Below are 25,869 nucleotides of genomic sequence, written 5' to 3'. Positions count from 1 at the left end.
ATTAAAATACTAAAACAAGATTAGAACAGCAAAAAAAGGATGTACTGTACTAGCACACAAAGCATAATTTGCTGAAATCAATTTTTCTTTCTATATAAAAGAACCATAAGCAATAGTAAGACTGATAAATTATCATAAGTGTCTAATATGGAAATTGGATGACATCATTTTATCATACTCATTCAAATGTCACAATGCAATTAGAACATTTGTCAAAATACTGAACAAATACCACCAACAGATGTAACATAAAACATATCTTGCTGAAAAATAAAGGAATCAAAATAATGAAAACAATTATATTCAATTGTTAATGTCAATATAGTCTCTAAAACTGTCATGTAGGATGAAAAACGCTATATAGTTTTTTTTTAATAATTGGATAATTCTTTATATGTGTTGAAAATTGAACAAATCCTATATTGTGTTGATCCTTTGATTAAAATATGTTTATTTAAACATGTATACATGATCATAACATTCATCCATTCACATACAGTCTTGGGAGGATTTCAAACCTTCAGATCAATTAATACTATAAATGTCGTAATCTAGAATACAACTAAATTACCGTGTAATTCATCAGCAGTGAAAATAGTCTATAGCTTTGTCTGTAATCAATCTAAAATAAAAAATACTTAATGTCCATATTAAACAAAGATACATACGTTTTCATGAGTTAGAATATAAAGACATTTTCTCATCCATCATATTTTCGTAAAATATCTCCTCATCCCGAACTCGAGTCTCATCAGTATATTATTACCTATTAGTTGTAAATATTCCTCATGACTCGTGAAACTACAGTATTTAAAAAACTTCTGTACTATAAGGATACAGTGATCCTCAGTACAAAAATTAGTCCGTATTCGTAAAAGTTATCTTTAATGTTACGCTTATTCAATACTAATGTGTGTTTGTATCTATCAAATAGTTTCCACTGATATAAAAACGTAAAATTCTCGCTATGATTGTTCAATTCTTTGTTATCAGCTCGTGAATCAAACCAATACTTATTCAATATGTAGGCAATAAATATATAATTTCAATTTACACACATTTATAAAATAATTTTTATTTTTCAGATTTCTTTAACAAATGAAAACGTCTACAATAAGAAGTTTCAGCAAGATAAATAAAATATAAAGTTATGTAAAGCAAAAATATAATGTATATCCACTAGTATTTATTTAATTATTGATTAGTCATTCAAAACAATTAGTCTTTTACTATGAAAGCAAACCGTTTTAGTCTGTCAGTCATGAATCTAGTAATTTGAACACAGTGTAGTACATGTTAATGGGGTATGGTGTCCCGTACTTAATGCCTATGCATCTTATTACTATGTAGTTATTTTCAAAGATATTTACGATTAACAAACAAATATTGTTGAAGTAAAACGATTTGTTCTGACATTCAAGCACACTAATAAATCAAATAAGTCCATAGTTGTCGCTACTAGCGCTGCTTTGTAATTCTCGTCCACCTGAGGTTGTAAATTTAAATATTTTCACTATATTAATTTAAAAGTTTAATAATGCATTCACCAACAAGCTTAAACTAAAACCTCTCTATAAAAGGTCTCAACTAAGATCTTCACGTAAATACTGTAATCTTAGTACTGTAAGCAATTGTAAGTCTTAAGTCCAGATAATATATAAGTAGTTCTGCAACACCATCTATCACATAAAGTGGATAACTTTTCAGCCCTGAAATTATCAACAACTTCTCAAACAAAAATATTTTTTATTCTTACTTATAGGGGACACATTGCCTAAGTAATAGCACCATTACTCTTTGTTTTATTCGGGACAATTTGTTTGTAATAAGGCCAAACACCGTACATAAGGATTTTCTCAGGATTTTCCCGTTTTCTCTCACATTCTCATTCTATCATTTCATTCATTTCTCATCATCAGCGTGTTCTTTATCTTAACATTCATAATTGTAGGATAATAAAATTATTAACTGTTCGGCTGTAACCTCTACTGCATGGGATTCTTAGTGCAATTCCTAATTAAACTAACGGTAAACTAATATTTCTGTAATCATATTTTTATTCAGTGTACAGATATCTATTTCTTCTACAAGAACAATAATTATCATGCAATAAACGTTTATTCCGTTCAAACGCGGCAACAAGTTTCCCAACTAATCACAAATATATAGATTCCCATTATAAATAGAGGAACTCTAATTTTCAAGTATAATCCATACATCGACTTCCTGTTCCATCCAATAAAGTGAATATTACGCAATCAAATCAGTTTTAAAAGTAATGTAAGTTCTAGTAAAATTAGTACTGTACGTAGTAAATATAGTTTGATTAGTAAAATTCACGCTTAACTTAAGATAATCTGTAATGTAGGCATTATTTTGAATGCACATTGTATTATATTGGTCATAAATTTATTAAATTGAAGTCTTATACCTTAAATGTATATGCATTAATGTGGTAAATAAAAAATGCAGCGCCGCTTTGTATACTTAATACAAAATAGGAGTACCTAAAATCAAAAAAGGGTTTTCTTTAAAAAATCCGTCCTCCAAAATATCTCAAATACGATTTCAGTTTCAAATATATTCATCCTATCTATGGAGTATCTATCCTTATACATACGCTACATGAAATCTAAACAGCACGGAATTAGTTTGGATGACAAGTCAGTAATTATGTTTTAAACTGTACACAAAGACGCCGCGCTAACTGTAAATTATGTAATCGTAAAGTGTTTTCTTATGTGTTACAAGGTAGAGAAAGCGTCTGTGGTTAATGACTAGATGAGAAGAAAGTGTGTCATGATTTCTAAAAGATTTTCCTGGAAAGGGTGAATGACATTTTGTGACCCTTGATGGTTGATGGTTCACGTAGGAACATGGTCCACGCATGTGTATTGGTTCGTATTATTTATAATAATAACACTCTATGTTAAAATTTGTCCCCTCCAGGACCCAGGACCCGTCCAACGGTCCCCAGGCACCTCCTATAGCTTCCTGCTTATGAACTTGATGAACAATCTTTGATTGTGATTATGTTAGAAGCTCGTTGCAAAAAATTAGTTGTTAGAAAGGAGGACCCTCAAATGAATTTCCTATACCCCTGTAAAGAATGTTTCCCAATGGACCCCATCCAGGACCCCTCCAATGGATTTCCTATAACCAAGGTTCGTGGCTTTCCAGAAACCTCCTGGGTTGTCAAATGACTCCCTATGTCATTTATATTCTCCTTCCCCTATGGAAGGTTGGATTAGAGGGCGGGGTTATGAATGTGTGTGCTGATAATCGAACTCGGGAGACTTCCACGCCAAAGTTGTGGACACCAATATTTTAACTACATGGTAATGATTTACGGATCAATTTCAAAGAAACTTCATAAAAGAGTGGAGGAGGAGGAACATTTTAACTAATTTGTAATAAATTACTCCGACACGGGAATTGAGCCCGGGACCCCCTTTATTTGACTTGTAATTTTAAATTACTCGCTGTTAAAAATTTCCTATGGAGTGGCGGAATATGTGTGCTGAAGTGGATTGGAGGAGGAGAACCCATGATATGGAAGGATGGAAGGAATATGGTTGAAGGAAGGAATAGGGACATACTAAAAGGCGTGAACATGTGAAGAAGTCGTTGGTAATAACCTGAAAGTCGTTGTGTACGTATACTTTTGCATGATATTCTATACTACATACAGAGCATGGGTTTTGCATGTCCTTCTTGGTCGAACGCAGCAGAGGAACTAAGCTTATGAAGAAGCTTGCTTTTGTGAAAAGCGAAGATGTCTGTGTTAACTATGACGTTACAAATGAAATCACCTTTGATGCACGTACTGGCGGCGCATTCCCGCTTGGTTACGGTGGATGCATGTGAATGCCCTATGTTGACATATTTTCCCTGTTGTACATAACCCTCCACGTACCAGAGAACTTGTCCCTTTTACCGTCTGTATGAGAACACGAAATGAATGAATGAGTGTCACGAGTAGTGTCATTGATGCCGGTTCTAGCGCACCCTCTAGCTCCATATTTTTGACTAGCACAGAAGGGCCCAATTAACTATACATAGCACAAAGTGTTTACATAATTGCAACTCCAAAGTAGATTGGGTACTGTACACTGTGCATTAGCTTTTGTCACATACAAATCGAATCGTGAAATCAATCTAGTTATAACAAAAAAAAATGAAATAATTATTTTGGATATTTTATATTTAATAAATAATGAAAAATTGTGTAATTTGTGGAGAATTAAAGCAATACCAAGAATTTGCTCGAAATGGAAATACAAGACATGATGAATGTAAAGCATGCCGGAATAAAATGAGCAAACAAAGTGACGAAACAGAAAAATTGGGTGCGTTTGCTTATAATGTAAATCCTGAACAATTGTCTCAAAAAGAATTTATAGACTTACAAAACGAACTGAATTATATCAAACTAATGTTTTTAGAATTTTACATCGACTATAAGAATGCAAAATTTCAACTTGATGAAAGAGCAAAATATCATCTTAATAAAATAACTGAGCTGTGGAATAATGCTTTGCCCTACAAGAATTTAGACTACTATTTCAGTTTTAAGAACCATCATACCTTTATCAATCATATTAATAATAATAAGTGGAGTGACTATATAAATGCATTTTTGAAATGGAGAGTAAGGATGATGCCTTATTCAAATTGTGAGTAAAGATAAGTAAACTACTGTTTTATGACATTTAAATCATAAAACTCTCACATCTAAAATTTCTTAAATCTAATTTAGTTCTTCTATTCGTTGTGTTTCTCTTTCTCGTCTACTCTTAGTACATTGATCATATAACTCTTTTAACTTGGGAATCAAATCTTCTTTCTTTATTTCTATCTTATAATGACCCCAAGCTAGAGTATGTGTACCATCATTCAATATATATCTCTTATCGTCATAAGCACTTAAAGCTAACTTGTTTTCTTCTACTGAGTATACATTGTGCTTTTTATTACGAATATGATTTTGTATTTTATATGTCTCTTTCTTTTCTAAAACACAGTTCTCATAATCCTCAAATGATATATCTTTTATAACTACACTTTTCTTTATACGCTTTGCTTTTCTAATCGGTCCATCCTGATCTACCCCTTTTTTTAAATAGCATACATTTTTGATTTTAGACCTACAAACTTCTCTATTACAACACCTTTCAATTCATCTTTAAATTTTCCTAATACCTTTTTATTAACTAATTTCAATCCATATTCATTGTTTTCTTTATAATCAGAGGTATCTAAATATTCATACATGTCTCTCATATCTTTGTAAAAGTCTTCTGTTTCTATATATGCTATAACAGAATTAGTGTCAGTCACTAACAATTTTACATTGTCTCCATATCTCTTTTTCAAAACATTGTAGTAAAAATCATACAAACATATTTTAGAAATATCTAGTACTGCCATTCCTACATAGATAGGTTTGTTAAATATAATTTTTGTTTCATACATATGAATAGCAGCTAAATTCTCAGAGAATATCGTTCTATCTTTGAAGCTACGTTTAGCTACTAAATTCTCTAAAAAAATTCATTATGTACTAATCTTACATTTATTCTTTTTCTTATATTTTCCGTAGTTTTACCAAAAACAGCATTATTAGCTAACTTATAAAAATCCTTCTCAAATTCAATCTTTGCTTGTGATCGTATATTAGTATTTAGATCTATATATATTTTTAACCAGGCTGATTGTTTAAATGTTATTACCTTATGTATTTTTTTAAGCTTCATTCCTTTTGACAAATAGAATTTAAGGTTTTGATAGTGTAGTATATAATGTTCTTTATCATATAAAGTTGTCAATAACTTTGGGAGCTTTTTGTTATTAATGTAGTTTTCTGGAGCTAAAGGAAAATCTGAATGTTTATTATGGAGTTTCTTTGGGTATTTTAAGTTGACTTCTAAAATATAACCATCTTCAGAATCATCTTTTGTTTGTAGTATTGTTTTTGCTAAGTGTTTCTCATTATACTTATTAACATATATCCATTGAAAATCTCCATACGGCATGTGATGATTCATCGCCCAACCATACTCGTTATTTGCATCCATGTAAGTTATATAAGAGCTTTTTCCTTCTTGTCAAAGTTATCTAAGTATTTATTATTAGCAACTGCATATCGGTTTGAACATTGAGAGATTCCACCTCTTATACCTTTCTCTATAAGTAGTAATTTCTCATAGTCAGTCAATAATTCTAATTTTTGTTTTGTCATCTTTAACATTGCGTCCCAGAAAAACCCACGACTAGTAAGATACCACGCTGGATCTAATTTATATGTTTCAAGAGCTGTATCTCTGAAATTTTCAATAATATCTGCTAGTTGAAGAACATCTGTCTTATTATAAAAATGAGTTAATTCAAGTATTGTTTTTAAATCAAATTCTTCACAAACTCGTACATGATGCTTATGACGCTCAGGACTTATTTTTTTTCCTGTTAATCTGTTCGTAAATTTGTCTGGAGATAATGGAACAGGGTCTTGACTCTTCCTTAGAATCAACAGAATCATATCGATAATCACCTTTAGTACGAACTAATTCAAGCTGGTTCTTATTTGGGAAAAACTTTGATGTTTCTCGAAATTGTTCTAGCTTTAAATTCTTTGTTAACTCTGCTAAACCTTTTAGTAAAAATCTGAATGAATCAATGAATCTTAATTTGATAGATCTATCTTTTCCTTTTGCATCCTTATACCGAATGGTTTTTGAGAATGTAATATAGTTTTCTTCAGTGTTAGCTATTACATCTATTTTTTCTTTCTCATTTCCACCTCCTAAACTTTTTATAAAAAATGCGCATCATACCTAGAGAGATTGTGGAAATAACAGGAATAAATCTTGGATTTGTATATTTTATATTACAATAAGAATGAGCAGCACCTCTAAATTTACCTGTTAAATGATCATGATCATGCACTTTTATTTTACATGACTCTCTACTATTTTTAAGCTTTTTATATTCTTTCTTACATTCTACTAGGACTTCTTTTGTCTCTTTCCTCCGCTCTTTTATTTCTGTTATGCTTTCATCCTCTTCGTCTTCTATTTTGAGATGGTGTTCTTCTTCCAAGTGTATAGCTCTTTCTTTTATTTTCTCCTTTAAATATTCAATTTTAATTTTTAAGCTTTCTATTTTTTTTACTAATAAACGTGGTAGAGCTTCAAGACTTTCTTCACAAATATGGCATATTGTAGCTGATTCATATATCTCTTCTTCCTCCTCAGATAATGGTGCCATAGGTGTATATGTATCATATATTTTTGCTATTTTGATTGCTTCTTCTGTTAACCTTTTTATAAGCTCATCTGCTACATTATCCCCTATGTATTCTACTGGTTCACTTTTGTAGGATTCCAAAGCGCTTTTTACATAGTAAGTAAAACTACTAGGTTCATGTAGTTGATAAGCATTCGAGTAGGATCTTTCAGGATCAGGTTGACATGAACTTATTCTTCTTACTATTGATTCTAAGTCTGCTATTATTGTGAATGGTATTCTTAAAGAACGCTTATCATTTACAAATTCTAGTATCTTATTCCATTCTCTAGGTAAAATGATCTTAGCAGCAGAATGTAAACCACAGTATTCTTCATGTTGTTTTAATAATTCTTCTGATTTAAAATGCTTAGCTAAACATCCCTCACATAAAAATCTCTTAGGTTCATTTTTTGTTATTTGACTTCCAACAAGCTTCCATAAATCTTTAATCAAACAGTAATGTGTTTTATCTCTTTCCTTTAAATATAAAAGACGAAAATGATTCTGCTTTCTTTCTTTGGGTATTCTAAGTGGATAATGAAAGATCTTTTCATTATCATCTATGGTAAAGACACTGATAGATATATTAGCTCTATTTTCAAATTTTGGTATATCAGTAATTTGTACAGGAAAATTAATATCTTTAAAATATTTATCTAATTCTCGCTCATATTGTCTAGGAACTCTTTGTGGATCTTCATTAACAGGATGTAATGCTCTTTGAACAGACCATAAGAAGCATTTTTGATCTTTGTTTTTAATATTAATGCATGCTTTTCTTCTTTTAATTGTTTCTGGAAGTTCTATATATGATGATCCATTCATTGCTACGTATTTGTTAATTCTTAGGTCAAGATAGTCGACAGTATGCAAAGTTCAACCTGAACCCTTCCCTTGAAACTCTTCCACCTCTGCTCTAATTTTTCTAGTTGCATTTTTATAATACTCATTTAGATCGGTGAATTGAAGTATAATTTCATTTGATGTTTTAAAATTATATTCTCGAATCTGCTTATCTTTTTTGAAGCTGCATGTGAATGAAATATTTATCTTAAGTGCATTAAAATATATACCAATTAGGTGTATATCCTTTCTCAAATAATTCTTTCGATTTACTTATACAAACATGATCACGTAATTTGTATTTGGGTTTAACATGCCTATATTCTTTCTTATACACTTTCTCCAATATTGTTCGCTCATTTTTCTTGTTAACTTCTATAGGCTTTAAACCAATTGTTCTATGCACACGATTATTATACTTGCTAACTAGTGTTGGTAATATCTCCATCCATTTATAATTTCCTTGTGTTGTAAACTTCTTCCACATGTTTTGTTTAAGTGTTATATTAAATATCTGAACAACAGAAGCTTTCTTAGCACTATAGGTTGAGTAATGATTAATTTTATTTTCCTCCATCAACTTTTTAAATTCTTTATTGTAAAACTCTTTGCCTTGATCAGTTTGTAAGTTACTAGGCTTTCTCGCTCCTAATATGGATTCAAATGCTTCTGTAACATTCTTTCCACTCTTATCTTTAACAGGAACATCAAACGCATATTTTGAAAACACATCAATAATCGTTAGCAGATATTTATAACCTTTATTTAATTTGGAAACACCTTTTAATACTCCGCTATCCATTTCCACAAGATCAGCTTGCCAAAGATCATTGATACCATTTATATAACCACACTTAGTCTGTCAAAGTTTTTTCTAGATGGTTTGTGAATTTCTTCTATAATGTCTTCTCTAACACCTTTACCATCATATAGTCAATCTTTCTTTTTAACGATTTGAGTTTTATTAATTCCACATATACTACATATACCTTTCTTTAGATATCTTCCATTCTTTGTTTGTTCAATCCTAATGGTATCTTTCTTCGTATCTGTTGATTTCTTACATTTAACATAATACATTAACATTATTATTTATTGTATAGAAAATCAAGAAAAAAATTAAAATTTCTCTTTTCGTAATACTATACTTTTAACATTAACGTCATCATCACTTGATTCGTTTTTCATCTTCATCTTCTCTTTCTATATACATAATAAGCAACAATAATTTACCTTCTTTCAAATCAGAATCTTTGGATGGTCTAATTCTTAACTGATCATACATATTAAAGTGTAATGGAAAACTTTCAACTAGTGTCTCATTTAAAAATAGGTCTATAAGATTTTTATTGAGGTTTGCTTCTATATGCATTATCCTACCTCTATAAAGAAATTTGTAGGCAGCAGCTAAATTATATACAAAAAAACTGGTTTCCCAACTTCATCTTCTGCCAATCGACATGGTAATTCAACAATTTCTTTTCGTGTAAACTCTTCTTTCACTGATTCAAGCTGTTCTAATGTTACAACATCTTGTTTATCGATAGCATTAGATACATTAACCAATTTTTTATTCTTAAAATCAAACCAGGATATGTTATTTGATGTAAAAACTTTATCTATTTTAAATCTAAGCTCTTCTTTCGTAGCAAATGTTTGTAATAGCATGTCTCTACTTTTAATGTTACCAAAAATATCCATATTTATTCTATAGCAAATGTTTTTACGAAAGCTCTCTTTCTATATACAATACAATAAACAATAATTGTCCTTCTTCCATAGCAGAATGTTTATTTGGTTTAATCGTAATTATATCGTCTTCTTAAAGCTAAAAGGTAAATTCTCAATCAAAGTATCACCCAAATATGTGTCTAGAAATTATTTATCCGAACTTAATTCCATGTGCATTATTGTACTATTTTAGAAAAAAATGTAGCCATTAGAGAGATTAAATATTCAAAAGATTGACTCCTTAACGTTTTTAGCTCTCAATCGACATAAAAAGGGTATGGTTTGTTTCTGCATAATCAATTTAGTAGTATCCATCCTAATCTTTTGAAAATCTGCTTTCTTTATGTATGTGTCTTCTAACGTTTTTAATACATCTTCAAATTGTTTTCTATCGTTCTCTAATTGAGCTTCTATTGACTTAAGTTGACTTACACAAACAATATCATTTAAATTCTCCAACAATTTTAATTTTTCTTCACTAATATCAACATCACCTTTTCTATCTACAACATTACCAAATATATCCATACTCATTTATTACAAAGAAAATGTCCATCCTAATTTTTCAAAACATTTCTTTAACATCTCTATTTGTTTAGGTGAATGTTTAAAATCAATATCAATATGAACATCATGTTTTTTCAACAGATAGTACAATACACATTTTAAGTTAATAAACAATACTTTTTTCGGATACAGTTCTTTAAAGACCTCGTGTAAGTTTTCGAACTCGTTTATAAGTGTTTCTTCCATATGTCGTAATTTTAATGGTTTTTGATCGGTAACGTGATAGTGTATTAAATATACATCATCATAATGTTCTATGTATTTGTTTTTCTTTAGTACTTCTAGAACATCTTTTGTTGATATTAAATCTTTTGGTATATCTCTAAGTTCATCGTTTAACACATTGAACACATCTTTGGAAATAATTCTATCCTGTAAAGTTTGTAAACGAGATAACTGTAACTTAAAACTTTTTGTAGTATCATACCATGGTTTTCTTGCACAACCAGCTTTCATTTCTTCATTAGTACTGTAAACACAACCACTCTCTACAGAACAATAATTACAAATATAACTATTCATACCTTTTGTTAATGACTTACTAACGCAATTACTGCATTCTAATGGTCTAGAGCTATAATTTGACAACAACTCCTTTAAGATAATTATTGGACGTAACTTTTTCAAATCTTCATCCGTGTACAAAAATTTAGGTATTAACGTTTTCCATAAATCAATAACTTTATATACGTTGTTTCTATCTTTTAAGTCTATCTCACTAACATACTGAAAATACTCATAAAAATTATATCTATCTAGTGCATCTAGTTCATATCCATGCTTCTCAAAATAATCTAAAAATTTATTGTGTATGGCTTCCATATTTATCTTAAAGAAAACGTTTATGGACACAAACCATAAAGCACTTAAACTTAATAATATTTAATCATTTTTAATCATATACATAACGTCACTAAAAGAATACCCTTGATTTAGAAGATTTGAAACCTTAACACAAAGATGACCACATTTAACTGAATTAGTCTTGTATTCGTTCGTCATTGTAAAATAAGTTTTTGGTACCAAGATATTGTATTAGTTGTTTAGGAGGAACACCGCCATAAGAATCGAACACGTACTTTTCGTTGTTATCTTTCCAATAGCATATCCAATGAGTACCAATGTTATCTGATTTATCGAAGTTAACTACACCACACTCATTTACATAGGGTTTTTGTGGAAGTTCGTGACTCATAAATACACCTCTAAATCGTTTTATCTTAGTTCTTTAACCAACCTCTCTATATCGAAGTTGGTCGATGGTTTTAGTTTTTTGACTTCTTTGTTTTTCTCCTGCTCCTTGTTTTTCTTCTATAGCCGTATTGTGTTTTTTTGTTGTTCTTCAGGTTCTTGTTTATTTTTCTTAGCATCAAGTACAGTTTTAGTAATCGCTGCTGCACCACCTGCTAATGAACCAACTGCTCCTAAACTGCTAGAATGGCTGGAATTGTAAAGATAAAACCACCCCTATGCTCTTTCTTAATTTTTTCTATTGTGCAGTAGTTAGAGTTAAATCCATTCCTTTACCTTCTTTAATTTTCTTGGATTTATCGCTAAGTTGTTTCTTTGTTAAAACATGATCGATATTAAAAACCTTTAGTTCGCTGTAAGGAACACTAAACATACAACATTTAATAGAACACATCTTCCTATTTATTTAAGATAAAATCTTGGTTTGTAAAAGTACAGTGTTGTAGCTCCACCAAAATCAATTAAGGAATCATTCTCATCTGTTATCCTTATCTCAAAATTATCACCCTTGTCTTTAGATATAGTGAAAAATAATGGATAAGTAGGCTTGTAAATAATACTATGTTTAAACTCAGCATTTGTTTTAAATGATGCTATAATTCCTGTTTCTCTATGTGTGTACTCCGTATCTTTAACAAACATACCATCTGCTATATTACAGTGAACATTAATTGTATCGAACGGATGAAACTTTGGTACCTTATCTCCAACATGTTCTATGTTACTAGCTAAGATTTTCTCACTAAAACCTAATACAGTAATAATAGTATCCAAGGTTATATCACAATGCCCGCTAAATATTTTAACTCTATTTTTTCTCTGTCCTCAGTAAATTTAATATTTTTAAAAGCATCGAATGAGTATGGAAGATTTGATTTAATATATTCTTCTAATTCTTTTAAATTATATTGACCAGGTTGAACTATGAGTTGTTTTGACAATTCTGGATAGTCAGGAAAGTTACTACAAAATGTAAATTTATTATTTCTTTCTGTAATGTTTGGAGTTCGATATGTACTGTAAAACCCAACTAGTCCTATACTTAAATAGTTGTTACTGTTGTCTAATTCGTAATGGAGTTTCTTCTTTAAAACAGAAGTATCACTCGTTAACTTAAATACCTTAGCCATTTATTATATAATAAATGAACGAGCTTGATGTATCTAGAGATATTCCAAGAAAGAAAGTAATCAAGTTAATAGAAGATATCATTCAAAAGTTAGAATACAGCTTAAAGAAGAAAAAGATAAAACTACGAATTGTTAGATATGCATACTACACTTTGATTACGTTATCGGTTATACTTTCTGCAACAACTGGGTTTATTAATATTTTATACCCGTAACAATTTACTCAATATTAACAACGTCTCTTGCAACTTGAAGTGCTATTATAACAGGTTTGCTTTTTAGTTAAACATAAGCAAAAGAAAGGATGAATATAAAATCATTGTCACTTGTATTAACTCATTTAAGGAACAGTTAGAGAAGATAATAACATTAAATTGCGAAATGGATGAAGAATATATAAAAATTCGTTGTATAAGATCAGAGAACAACTTAAAGATATAAGGTCATAAAAGATGCTGGCACCCAGGGCTTAACTTATAATATAAGGACCCGACGATTTACCGGGTCTGAATCAAAATTTTCTCTATAATAAATGAGTAAGAAAACTATTAATTGGGACGTAAAACAGATGATAAAAGAAACAACAGCTAAGAAAAGAAATGGAGAACTTATACCTGATGATATTCGATGTCTTATTGTGGGCCTATTTGGTTGTGGTAGGACTTTTCTGTTATTTAACTTCTTATTATAGCCAGGTTGGTTAAACAATAATTACTTTTACATATATTCTAAAAGCATGAATCAGCCAAAGTATGAACAATTAAAAGATCGATTTGAAAAAGCAGAACTAAAGTTCAAGAAGCAAATAGCAACGTTATTAAGCAGTAATGATTGTATTGTACCTATTGATGAATGTGAAAAATACTCTGTCGTTGTGTTTGATGATTACATTTTAGAGAACCAAGATACTGTTAGAAATTACTTTACGAGAGGTAGACATAGACATTTAGACTGTTTCTATCTTGCACAGACATATTCAAAAGTACCTAAACAGCTTATAAGAGATAACATTAACTTCTTATGCGTATTTAGACAAGATGATACTAATCTCAAACATGTGTATAATGAGTTTGTTGGAGGAGATATGCCTTATGATAAATTTAAAGAAATATGTTCAAAATGTTGGCAAGAAGATTATGGTTTTATGGTAATTGATATGACAAGGAAGGTAAACAATGGTAAGTATAGGAACAAGATAAAACACTTCTTAAACGTTTGACGGTTTTTCACGTTTTTACGTTTTAACGGTTTACGTTTTTTGACGTTTTTTACGTTTTTTAACGTTTATTAACGTTTTTCACGTTTTTAACGTTTATTAACGTTTTTAACGTTTATTGACGTTTTTTAACGTTTGTTCGTTTTCTATATAATAAATGGATGAGAAAGAAATTAATAAGAATATTAAGTTAAAGGAGTTCTTGGTAAAGGGCTTCAAATCTTAGAAGAAAGAAAGAGCAGGTATATGCGATAAATTTAAGACGCAAGAACAACCTGTAATTGATGCTATTCAAAATTTAGGAAGTGAGGTCAAAGAAGTAGCAGAACAAAATAAAAATCTAATAACTGAACTTGTTCCAGCTGTAAATAAGACGGCTTCAATAGATCCTAGTCTACCAGAAACACCTAAAAAGATAACTTTTGTAGTCCTCCAAGTAGTTGTGATACACCTATAACAGGAGAAATAAAACAAATGAGAAAACAAATTAAAGACAAAGTGTAAGGAGTAGAGCCTTTAACAACAGCACAATCATTTGGTAAGATTGCAACAAAATATTATAGTAGAAGAAATGATAGTGTATTTGGAATAAGAGCTGTTGAAGAAGATGGAAGAATAATAAATAAGAGAGGAAATCCTGAAGTTAAAGTGAGTGGATATGATTTGATAATTAATGGTAAAACTTATAAAGGAACAGATGGTCTATGGGAATTGTTCACGATGAATACTAATAAAACCATTGAAGGTTATGATAATGATGATTTTGAACAGTACATGGAAATAATAATAGAATCAGATGCTGCCTTCCAAAAATATAATCGAGATAAAAAAGTAGCATCTAATAGAGGTTCTAAGTGCAATAATATTATCAAGCCTATTTGGGATGATTATATTAAGCCATATTTACCTCCAACACCAACAAGAAAGAAAACACCAAAGTCTGGGGAAGGAATAAAAATATACAACGAATTACCTAAAGAATATATATAGATAGATGATGTGAGAAACTTAATTGATCGGTTAATAGTTATAGATGAAGAAGAAAAGGCTGGTAATAATAACTTTTATAATGATAAAGTAGGTATAGTGAGTATGATTAATAATACGCTTTCGCAATTTATTCCTAATGATCCGAAGGGTATAGATTATTTGATTAAGATCTTAAATATATTGCCACCACGATTCTGGAATGATGAGAAGCTTGGAAAAGGACTAATGAATAAGATTTTAAACATGAAGGGGATACCAGAGTTACATATACCAGGATTTTCTTACTGCGGGCCTTTTACGAAGCTTCAAGAAAGATTAGAAAGAGGTGATAAAGGTAACAACCCATTAGATGAGGCTTGTAAAGCACACGATATATACTACAGAGACAACAAAGATACAGAGTCAAGGCATATTGCAGATAAGGAACTAGAAACTAAAGCATGGAAAAGAGTATTTAGTAGTGATGCATCAATGGGTGAACGATTAGCTGGTTTTGGAGTTGGTACTGCTATGAATGTTAAGGTTAAGTTAAGATGGGGATTATAAGTTTTTAAATGTTATTATGTATAATTCTTTTATGGGTACATTCCATAAAAGCATTGTTTCAAGATTTTCTTTATAATAAATGGATAGTTTTGAGAGTTATGAGTTACAGTTTTAAACCTAACACAAGAACATTTAATAATTTGAATGAAGCTAACAAAGATATTGAGTTTGATTTCGATATGGGGGATGTGTTTATACATCCACACAAAGCAGATTGTCATATGACTTTTGAAGTTATTGGTGTATCAGCTGGAGGAACATTTGGTGCAAATGGTACTATAAAACTTGTAGATAACTTCTTACCATTCTTCTTTCCTCAAATTGAGGTTAGAAAGCATGGAGTTGTTACGGATAAGATTGAACTACCTGGAATATCATCTACAGCTATCGGAACAATAAAGATTTCCAAACCAGAAGTTGAATATCTAAAACAAGCAGGATTTGAAACAGATGATAAACTTGGTCTACAAAAGGACTTTAGCGTTTTGTATCAATTAAGATTAATTTCAGGCTTTTTAAGTGATTATAAAGAGGTTATGTGGAAAGGTGGATTGAGAATAACGTTTACAAGAGCTAACAACAATAACGACGTCTTGTACAAATGGGCTGGAACAGGAGCAGGTGTAACAGCTCCTCATGATGAATAATTACAATACAGAATATGGAGATAAGATTGCCTATTATTGAATACGAATCTAATTACGAAAGCCAGTTAAAGTTAAATTTTCTTAAAGAACTTAAAATCATGTTTTCATCCCATACTTATCTGTGTGTTCAGAAGACTGTCGTAGGTTCTTTCTTGGAGTTCGATGTTACTACTCAATTTAATTCTAGACAATTTGATATGCCTGATTTCGTAGTTGTAATGTTCCAAACTGATTGAAGTGGTAAACAAACAGCAGATGTGAGTAAGTTCGATCATTGTAAGGTGAAGAATATCTATCTTAAGAATGGAAGGAATGAGGTATTTCCTAAAGAATCAAGAAATTTAGATATTGTTAACAGGGATTATTTTAAGATGTACGAAGATTATACTGCATTTAAGAGAATAACATGTGGTAATACCGAAATGTACTTTGATCCTAAAGAGTTTATAGATAACAGGCCAATGTATGTGATTAATTGTAGTAAGAGAAAAAATGTATCGGTAGATGAGAGAACAAACATAAAGATTGTAGTAAACTTTGCAGAAGCTGTTGCTGATAATACTATATGCTATGCGATTTTAATTGGACAAAAGAACTTTACATATGACCCTAAGAATGAGAAAGTAATAGAAGAGTTTTGGATAGTTAAATGTATTTTGTAATGCTTATGGTGGTTTCCTATAAACGTTATTCTAAAATTAGCAAAAATGATTTAAAAGTTTTTTTTGTTAAAGATAAAAATTGAGGAGTGTTCATTGATTTTCTATATAATAAATACGATGTCGAGAATAAACTTGGAAATCTTGAGCAAAAACAAGTTATTGGATTAAGAGAATTAGAATTAGATACAGAATATAAGATTGTGAAAATGGAAAAGATTAAAACTAAGTTGAGAAAGATAGATGAGTTAGAAAAAATAAACTGTACGAGATAACATTATGGAAATTGATTCAATCACAACGTTATGGTCAAAGAGTTTTAGTACATTTAGATGAGAAATATAAGATATATTACCACAAAGATATAATGATGATACTGAGCAAGTGTTGAAAGACATGAAAAAATATAAGCCGTTTGTTAAGTATAAAGGTTTGAAAGATTTAGATAATGGTTATAAAATACATCAGTTTTACTTTAGAAATGAGTCCAAACAATAACAAAAATGATTAAAATATGTCTTCAGAAGTAAAAAATTGAGTGGTTATTATGGATCCTCAAAAAAGTTCATTCTTACTAATAATTTCAATGTAATTGTAAAAAGTGTGCAAACCGAAGTTCAAGTAGTTTTTGATATTAACGGCTGTCTATTCAGCTTGAATTACGATCAGTGGACTGAGTTTAAGAAGTCATTGTTTCCTATAGAGAACGGAGTTAGCAGAAGATTCCATTATCAGTATCTAAACTTGTAATTTTGGGTATGTTCTAAGTGTATAAGTGTTTTTATGGTTTCAAGACTATAAAAACTGAGATCTGTACACGTACACAACGCTATGTTATGTGATTTTTAAAGTTCTATACATAAATGAGGGAGTTATTTGAGTTTTTGTAATAATATCCTTAGAGTTATACAACCTGCAAGACATTCAATAGATAGTAATTATTGACTGCCGTTTGAATTTTGAAAATCGATGAATATTTGGCGAAATTACAACAAATTTAAAATAGTATCCTGAGAGTTATGCAGCCTGCAATACTTACAGAGGATAGCAGATTTATTTCTCTATCGATTGCCGTTTAAGTTTTGAAAATCACCTAATAAACAACGGAGATATAACCATTTTTAAAATAGCACCCCTTCAATACGCCACTGATAACAGGGTTGGTTATCGTGTTCACAAAATTATCATGTTTACCTTATTTGGTGGTAATTCATTGGTAATAGTTTCAAAGCTTAATTCGTAATTTTCTCAATTCTGGAAAAACATGTTAAAATAATTAGTTTCCAACCCTGTTTTTAGAATTTGTCTTACAACTTAGGATTTAATTGTAATATTCTACTATCACTGAATGTTGATGGGAAGGAAAGAGAGAAAGTGAACCAAGAGATATTTCGTCACGGATTCAATGACGTCATGTACTGCGTTGTCTCTTTCATGAACACTACGTCATTGATACAGCTCCATCTCTCACGACTGCTACCTAGAAGCTATATTGAAGAAAGATGCTAATGTATATATGTATGTTGGCGTGAGGAGAATGAAAAAGAAACTGGATTGTTAATCACGCTTCAAAAAAGAAAGAAAAAGAATGATCATAAATCTCATATACGTGTATGTTATTGCTTCTCTCAACTGAATGCATGTGTGCGCGTGTGTGCAATGAGAGCTAGAATGTATATACATATATACCTGTAACAGCTGTATGCAATATATTAAACTTTAAGCTTTTATAATTCAGTTATTTCTGAAGCGATTTGCACCAAAAAAAACTATTTTTTCAATCAAAGACAGCACTATAAGTTATAAGTTTTAGATGTAAGTTTTTTATGATTTTAAATGCGATAAAAGCTAATGGACAGTGTACAATACCCAATCTACTTTGGAGTTGTAAGTTATGTAAATACTTTGTGCTATGTATAGTTAATTGGGCCCTTCTGTGCGAGTCAAAAATATGGAGGTAGAGGTTGCGCTAGAACCGGCATCAATGACACTACTGTCACGGTCACTGCACCAACTAGAACTTGTGTATTGGTACGAACTAGAACTTGTGTAATTATACCGTTCATTCGCATTTGCTTTGAGCAAAAACAATATTTGATCAATACTGTTATTGACCTCATCTTTCAGATGTCATCCATTTGGAAATAAAAGGTATACATATTTCCAAAAAAGGAAATCTATGTCCAAAATTAATATTCTTCAAGTACAAATAAGTTATTTACAATATAAAACACATTTTTATTATTCCAGGTCATTATTCTCTAATGTTTACCGTTCGCAATGACAAAATTCTTTTCTATTCTCAATTAATATTCTGTCGTTAAATTTATTTTTTTATTTTCTAATGCGAACTCATCATGATGCAAAAGTTCTTTTCTATCATGTTATCGGTATTCTGTGATGTTAAATTTGATTTTATTTCTCCAGTATTTTCTTATGCTTACCCACCATTGCGACAACTTATTTTCTATTAATGAGCGGCTTTCTGATGTCTACTCACCGCGTCAACATACTTGTTTGCTAATGCCTCGTCAGCATTCTTTGAAGTCACGTTGCAATAAGGTCAATCACCTACTCCCGAAAGCTTTCACTTCCGCATATCCATCCAGGTTCCAAAGTTCTTTTCTATTAGTCGGCGGTTTTCTCTGATGTCTGCTCGCCGCGGCTCCAAAGTTGTTTGGTAATGCGTCAGCGAGTTTTTCTGATGTCACGTAGTAATAAGGTCAATACCCTACACAACAGCTTTCACTTTCGCCTATCCATCCGGGTTCCAAAAGAGCTTGAAAACATCAGTTAGTCTCCAGACCTCGACCAAGAAGGATGTGCGAAGACCGTACTCTGTGTGCAGTATAACGTATCATGTAGACTTATACGTACTCCGTAAAACGAGCTTTTAGTACACTCACACATATTTAACAATGAGCTTTTAACATAATCACAATCAAATTTTTAACAACGAGTTTCCAGGAAAAACGATCCAATTAATAAATAATACGAGAGAATAAAAGATGCGATCCAAATAAAAATCATTCTGTGGAGTTAAAAAGTCCCGCATGCATAAAGTTTATTCCCTCGCACCTTTAATATTATCACAATCAAATTTAACAACGAGCTTTTTTAGTACGCTCACTCATATTTAACAATGATTATTCCCTGGCATACGATCCACTTAAAATCATTACGAGGGATTAAAGATACGACCCTCAAATACAAGTTGCTATGCAAATGAACCAATAAAATAAAATAATACGAAAGAACAACTAATATTGGATCACAGCATAGTTGTTCTACGTTATGTAATGACCTTCGTATCACAGTAAAAACAAATAATTAAGGAGGGGTCCTGCACATGGGTTTCAGAAACAATTTTTTACAGGACTATTACATATGCAGGGAACCAATGGAGAGTTCCTGAGTAATTCAGGGCTGTAGGAAATCCATATGCAGGGAACAATCTTTACAGGGACTGTAAGAAATTCATTGTGGGTCATTATTTACAAGGAATATAGGGACCATTCTTTACAGGGGCTATAAGGACCATTACATAAGCAGGGAACCATTGGAGGGGTCCTGGATGGGGCTACTGGACGGTCCTGATGGGGCCATGGTCCTGGAGGGGACACATTTTAACATCGACTTTTATTAGTATAAATAATACGAACCAATACATATATGTGGACCATGCTCCTACGTGGACACACCTACCATCAAGGGTAACAAAATGTCATTCACCCTTTCCAGAAAAACATTCTAGAAATCATGACACCCTTTCTTCTCATCAACCTCAGACACTTTCTCTGACTTCTAACACATAAGAAAACACTTTACGATTACATAATTTACAGTTAGCGCGGCCCCTTTGTGTACAATTTAAAAACATAACTACTCAAGGCTTCTACGCATTTTCAAACTGTTTGTTCGTTGTTATCGGTTATATAACTGTTAGGATACACACACACACACACATACTAAAAATTAAAAATCAAAATAATACAGTCGCAAAGTAAACTAAAATCGTATGCTCTGCGCAATTAGTAATAAAAATTATTAACTGTATTATACATATCAATTAGTTGTAACGTGTAATTGCACATTTAAATGATAGGGCATGCAATAAAAAACGATCGCATCTACATGTTAAGTACTTTTATTTCTATATCCAGTTTCATATACTAAAAACGCAATCACACATTTATAATAATTTCTTGTAACATACAAAAAACCAACTCTCTCTCCCAGCCATATATATCATGATAGAATGTAAATATCATGACGGAGTAGTAATTCGGAAAGCCTAAGTTCCAATCCTATTTACGTAGGATAATTCTTATTTAAATAATTTAAATAATAGTAATAATAATAATTATTATTATAAATGAAAATAAATGGTAATTCCAATTTCAACTGTATTATCAATCGGAAATGTTGTGTAAAAGAACATAGTTCAAACACGGAAATAACAATAGGTATCCGACAATCAAATGTGCCCGCAACCAATGTCAAATAAGCAATTCTTCAGGAAAAGAATGACATAGCAGTCCCAGCATGCAACGTCACCTTGTAAACATACCTAGTTCTGGGTAGTGTACGTGTAAGCGCCACATATCATATTAATATCCACACGGCAATAATATGTTTTTCTTTTTTAAAAAGTTTTTACTTCAATACATAAGTACACAATATTTATACTTTTCATAAAATTACAATATCAAATTCATATATCCATGATATTAATTATTATTTATTACATTCAGTAATGATCTGAACCAAAATACTCAACCGAGGTTATAAGTATACCCTAAAAACCATAAATTTCAAATGTGACATCGCAATATTTCTTCGATTTCTGTTCGCGCAGCAATTTCTACTACGTCATAAAGAAGATTGCGAACATCAGTAAACCAGCGGGTGACAACAAAGAAGCAGGAAAATATGCAGCACCGGAGTAGTTGGCGTGTCATCAAAGGTAAGTGAAAATGTATGTAATAACTTTCTGTTCTTACTTGAGCTGAAGTATAAAAGATCCGACAAACAGGAAAATGTCATTAACGCCTTGCGATTCATATTCTGTGAAAGCTAGCCGCAGCGGGCGTGGTGTATCAAAATCACGCGGTCATACAAAGCGAGCCGGAATTTATAAAGGAAGAACCGCGACGGGACAAAACAGCACTGGCTCCAGCGGAAAGGTCATACACGCGTCATACACTGGAAAGTTTACCGATCCAGTGTAATTGCAAACTCTAATTAGTGTAATTGAAAATGTAATTACCAAGGCCTGGAATTTGTTGAACGAAAATTTTCTAAAAAGTGGCCTATAAAACAACACTAAAATTCCTGTAAAATGACCCTAAAATTCACAAAGTTGACCTTAAAACTTGAAGTTTTTTTTAAAACGTTTATTTCGTTAATACATTGACACTTTTTTGAATGTCTATTGAATTTTAATTACCATTTCTAATTCAGTTTCAAAAGTTTTGTTTCAGTTAGTTGCAGTCCATTAATCATTTGTGTCTTTGGTTTTAAAAAAGAAATAATATTAAAACTGAACTTTGACCAATTTAGTAAATAGCTAAGCATTTCATATTTGAATTACAGTTATATAGACCTATATCCAGTTAAGCGACATATAAACGCTTTATAAGCTGCGATACAACAAATTAACTCAGGAACTTTGTAATCGTCACAAAATTCAACTCATACCTTATTCAGAATTGCAGTAGATAACTGTAAACATTTTTACGATTTAATTGAATTAGCAGCCTTAATTACATACGGAGCAGCATCTGCTAGAAAAAAGAACATGATCTTGTTGGACATCTTCAGGTCAAAGTAGGGATATCGATTTATCGACAAGTCCTACATATTGTAAAATGTTTGACAGATTCCTACACTTCACCAGTTAACAAAAATATTTTGCTAGGTTCGTCGGCTTTTATTGCCCCAATAATAATATTGACTATATATCGTTTCTCCACATCACTAGTCTGTCTATAGATACAAAAATTTTCCGACTCCAAAGTTCCTGTCTTATCTTTCTTTTTGTGTTCTCGTTACACTTTGGCATGTATTTTTTCCTAATATTCGTTTCGTCTGGAATGGAACGACCTGTATGACGTTCCAGGAAATCCCGCAATTTCACATTGTTGAGTTTCCAAAGAGGAATATTTGAAGACACATAAACTTCACACAACTCTTTTGAAAACTGAGGATTTGCCTTTACTATTTGAAGCACTCTCCAAAAGTAACAACTACGAACACTTCGTTTTATGTTTGTTTTCATCTGCACGTAAATGTTTTCCGATCCTGAAATGCTTCAGCATAGTGTATCTTTTCTCTGCTGCCACTTTCCTTCACATACCTTGCAAAACAATATTGTACTGACAGTACTAAAAAGATCCTCACCAAATTCAGAAACAATCTGTCTTAAATGAGAAGCTGTACTCGTAGATGGTGTAGGCCTTGGCATTCTACATACCCAAAGCATCAATTGACTCTCGAGTTGAAACTAGAAAGAGCACTTAAAGAATAAAAGTTCGCAACTGTAGATTGTATACACGAGAATAATAGATAAAAACCCTGTTTAAAATCGATTTACGTCTTCTAATCTATTTTAGTTATTCACGTAGTCATATCATTTGTGGTGAACAACCTACAACCATCTGCTTTGGCCACTTACGAACCCCAAGCCCTCGTCAACCAGCTACAGCTTAGTGTTCATTGATTTGTTAGGAACGCAGTTTTTCCACCCCAACAATCAGGAAGCAGGAAAAAGATAATTTAACTTCGTGTTTTTAAAACCGTAAACAGTTTTGATTTTAAGATTTCCTTATGTAGAAGAGAAAGAATAAAAATACCAGAAGTGATCTAAAAGTTACCTTAAAATATTAAAAATTGACCTGAAACTTCAAAACGGCAAAAAGTGACCAAAAGTTGACCCTAAAAACTATATTTTTAGAACCAAGAGTTGATGTATAACGTTTTTATTTGAACTTGCGTTGTCCTATGCGTAGCATAAAAAAGTTTACTTGTCAACAAGATCCGGGCCCTGGTAATTACTGTACGTACAATATAGATAAAATATCGCCTTAATCCGTGTTAATCCATCTTAATCCCACGCTAATCCCTTAGCTCCCTGGCAAAATAAGACCATACAGAACAATAATCCCAGCTTAAGACCACAAACATACGTAGAGCGGATTAAAAAGGAGAGAAAATAATCCCCTTCCTACTCAATTTAACCGATGAAATTCAAGAATAATTGTAATATATTACCTTCATGGATTTATTACCAAAATTATGCTATGAAGCTTGAAAATACCCAAGAGTAATTTAGTTACATTTCAGAAATAAAATGAATAACAATAATAGTATCTCACAGAAAATTAACTTGGAGAGTTTCTATGGATTAGTGTCTGGAGAAATTGACTCTGGTAATTAAAATCAGAACAAGTAATATGCATACACAAGGGTTCAGCATGTTTACTACCAGGACACACCGTGAGGTCAACAAAAACTTAAACGTATTTACGACAAAGAAGTGAGTAACGATGAACCCGTATGATACAATCATGAGCCCGATTGTGAGTCTACGATACTGTAGATGACGGCGTTTCTGTATGTATATTATCAATTTCATCTTCTGAGGATTTGTATATTTCTTTTTCCTCATCAAATATCGGTTCACGCTTAACAACAGTTTCAGTAGCTCGCTCTTTCTCAAAACACTCCATGATCAGTCTGTATATATATATATATATATATATATATATATATATATATATATATATATATATATATATATATATATATATATATATATATATAAAAGTTGGATTTAAATAATTTTCAACGTCAAACAACTTTCGCACTCGCAAGGCAGTCACGTGTTAACAAGAGATGTTGTCGATTGGATTAGGACCGTGGTTATTTCTATCACGTCAAGTGCATTGCGGTATGCGCTTGAGTTATATGTAACTAATTTCACTGCGGAAGGGCACTATCATTCAAAACTGTTTCAAAGCGCGTGAAAATTCACTCAGTTCCACTAGTCCGACAGAATCAGACGCGCCATCACATCGCTGCGCATCATCTTCACCCAAGTATAAAGTACGTATAATATAATTTTATTTTTAATACCGAGACCATAATTGTCGAAACTACATTTCGTGAATGTTCGTACTTAGTAATAAACACATGACGTCATTCTCAGTTTACCAAGGACGCCATTCTCACACATAGTGCACATATATGCACGTGCCAGTAAGAATGGAACGATGTCTTTCAGACAAAGTCAATTAAGTATGTCCCACACGAATAAAAATACTCCTTACCATATTTTTACACATAGCCTTTTTCCGGCCGAATTATTTAATAGAGTCCAAAAATTCCTTTTTGTGTTTATAGGATATAATTTAAGTACTAGAAACTAAAAAAAGTATAATTTTGGAAAAATTGAATGCATATTTTCCACAGAAAGCCATGTGTATTGAAAATCACATTGGACGGTAGGGTTACATATGCAGGTAAATCTTCATATACGGACACGTTTTATATATATTTGTGCTTGAAAAGTAGAAAGTTTATATGCGGAAATATATATAAATATATATATATATACAGAAACTCAGAACAACACTTCTTTGTACATTTGTAGAAGGAATAAGTTATATTCCAGAAATATATTAAAGGAACTTTTTCCAGGAATATATTCGAGGAACATTTTACAGAAATATTTCGCCAAATAGGTCTTCATGTTGATGACGTAACTCACTGAGCTGTTCCATTTCCTCTCTGCTGGGTTAATGTTCCTTGCTGCTTGGTTGATGTTCTTTGCTGCTTGGTTGATGTTCTTGGTTGTTGGATGGATGCTTCTTGATGCTGGGATGGTGCTTCTGGCTTGTGAGTTGATGTTTTAGAAGAATCGAGATCATTACTTTCGCTATGAGAATATGCAATAGTAAACGAAAACAGGTTATGCTTTCCATTCGAATACAAAATGTATA

Source organism: Thermobia domestica, chromosome 6 (genome assembly GCF_964235325.1).
Source record: "Thermobia domestica chromosome 6, izTheDome1.hap1.1, whole genome shotgun sequence".
Lineage (NCBI taxonomy): Eukaryota > Metazoa > Arthropoda > Insecta > Zygentoma > Lepismatidae > Thermobia > Thermobia domestica.
This window is presented reverse-complemented; position numbering follows the sequence as displayed.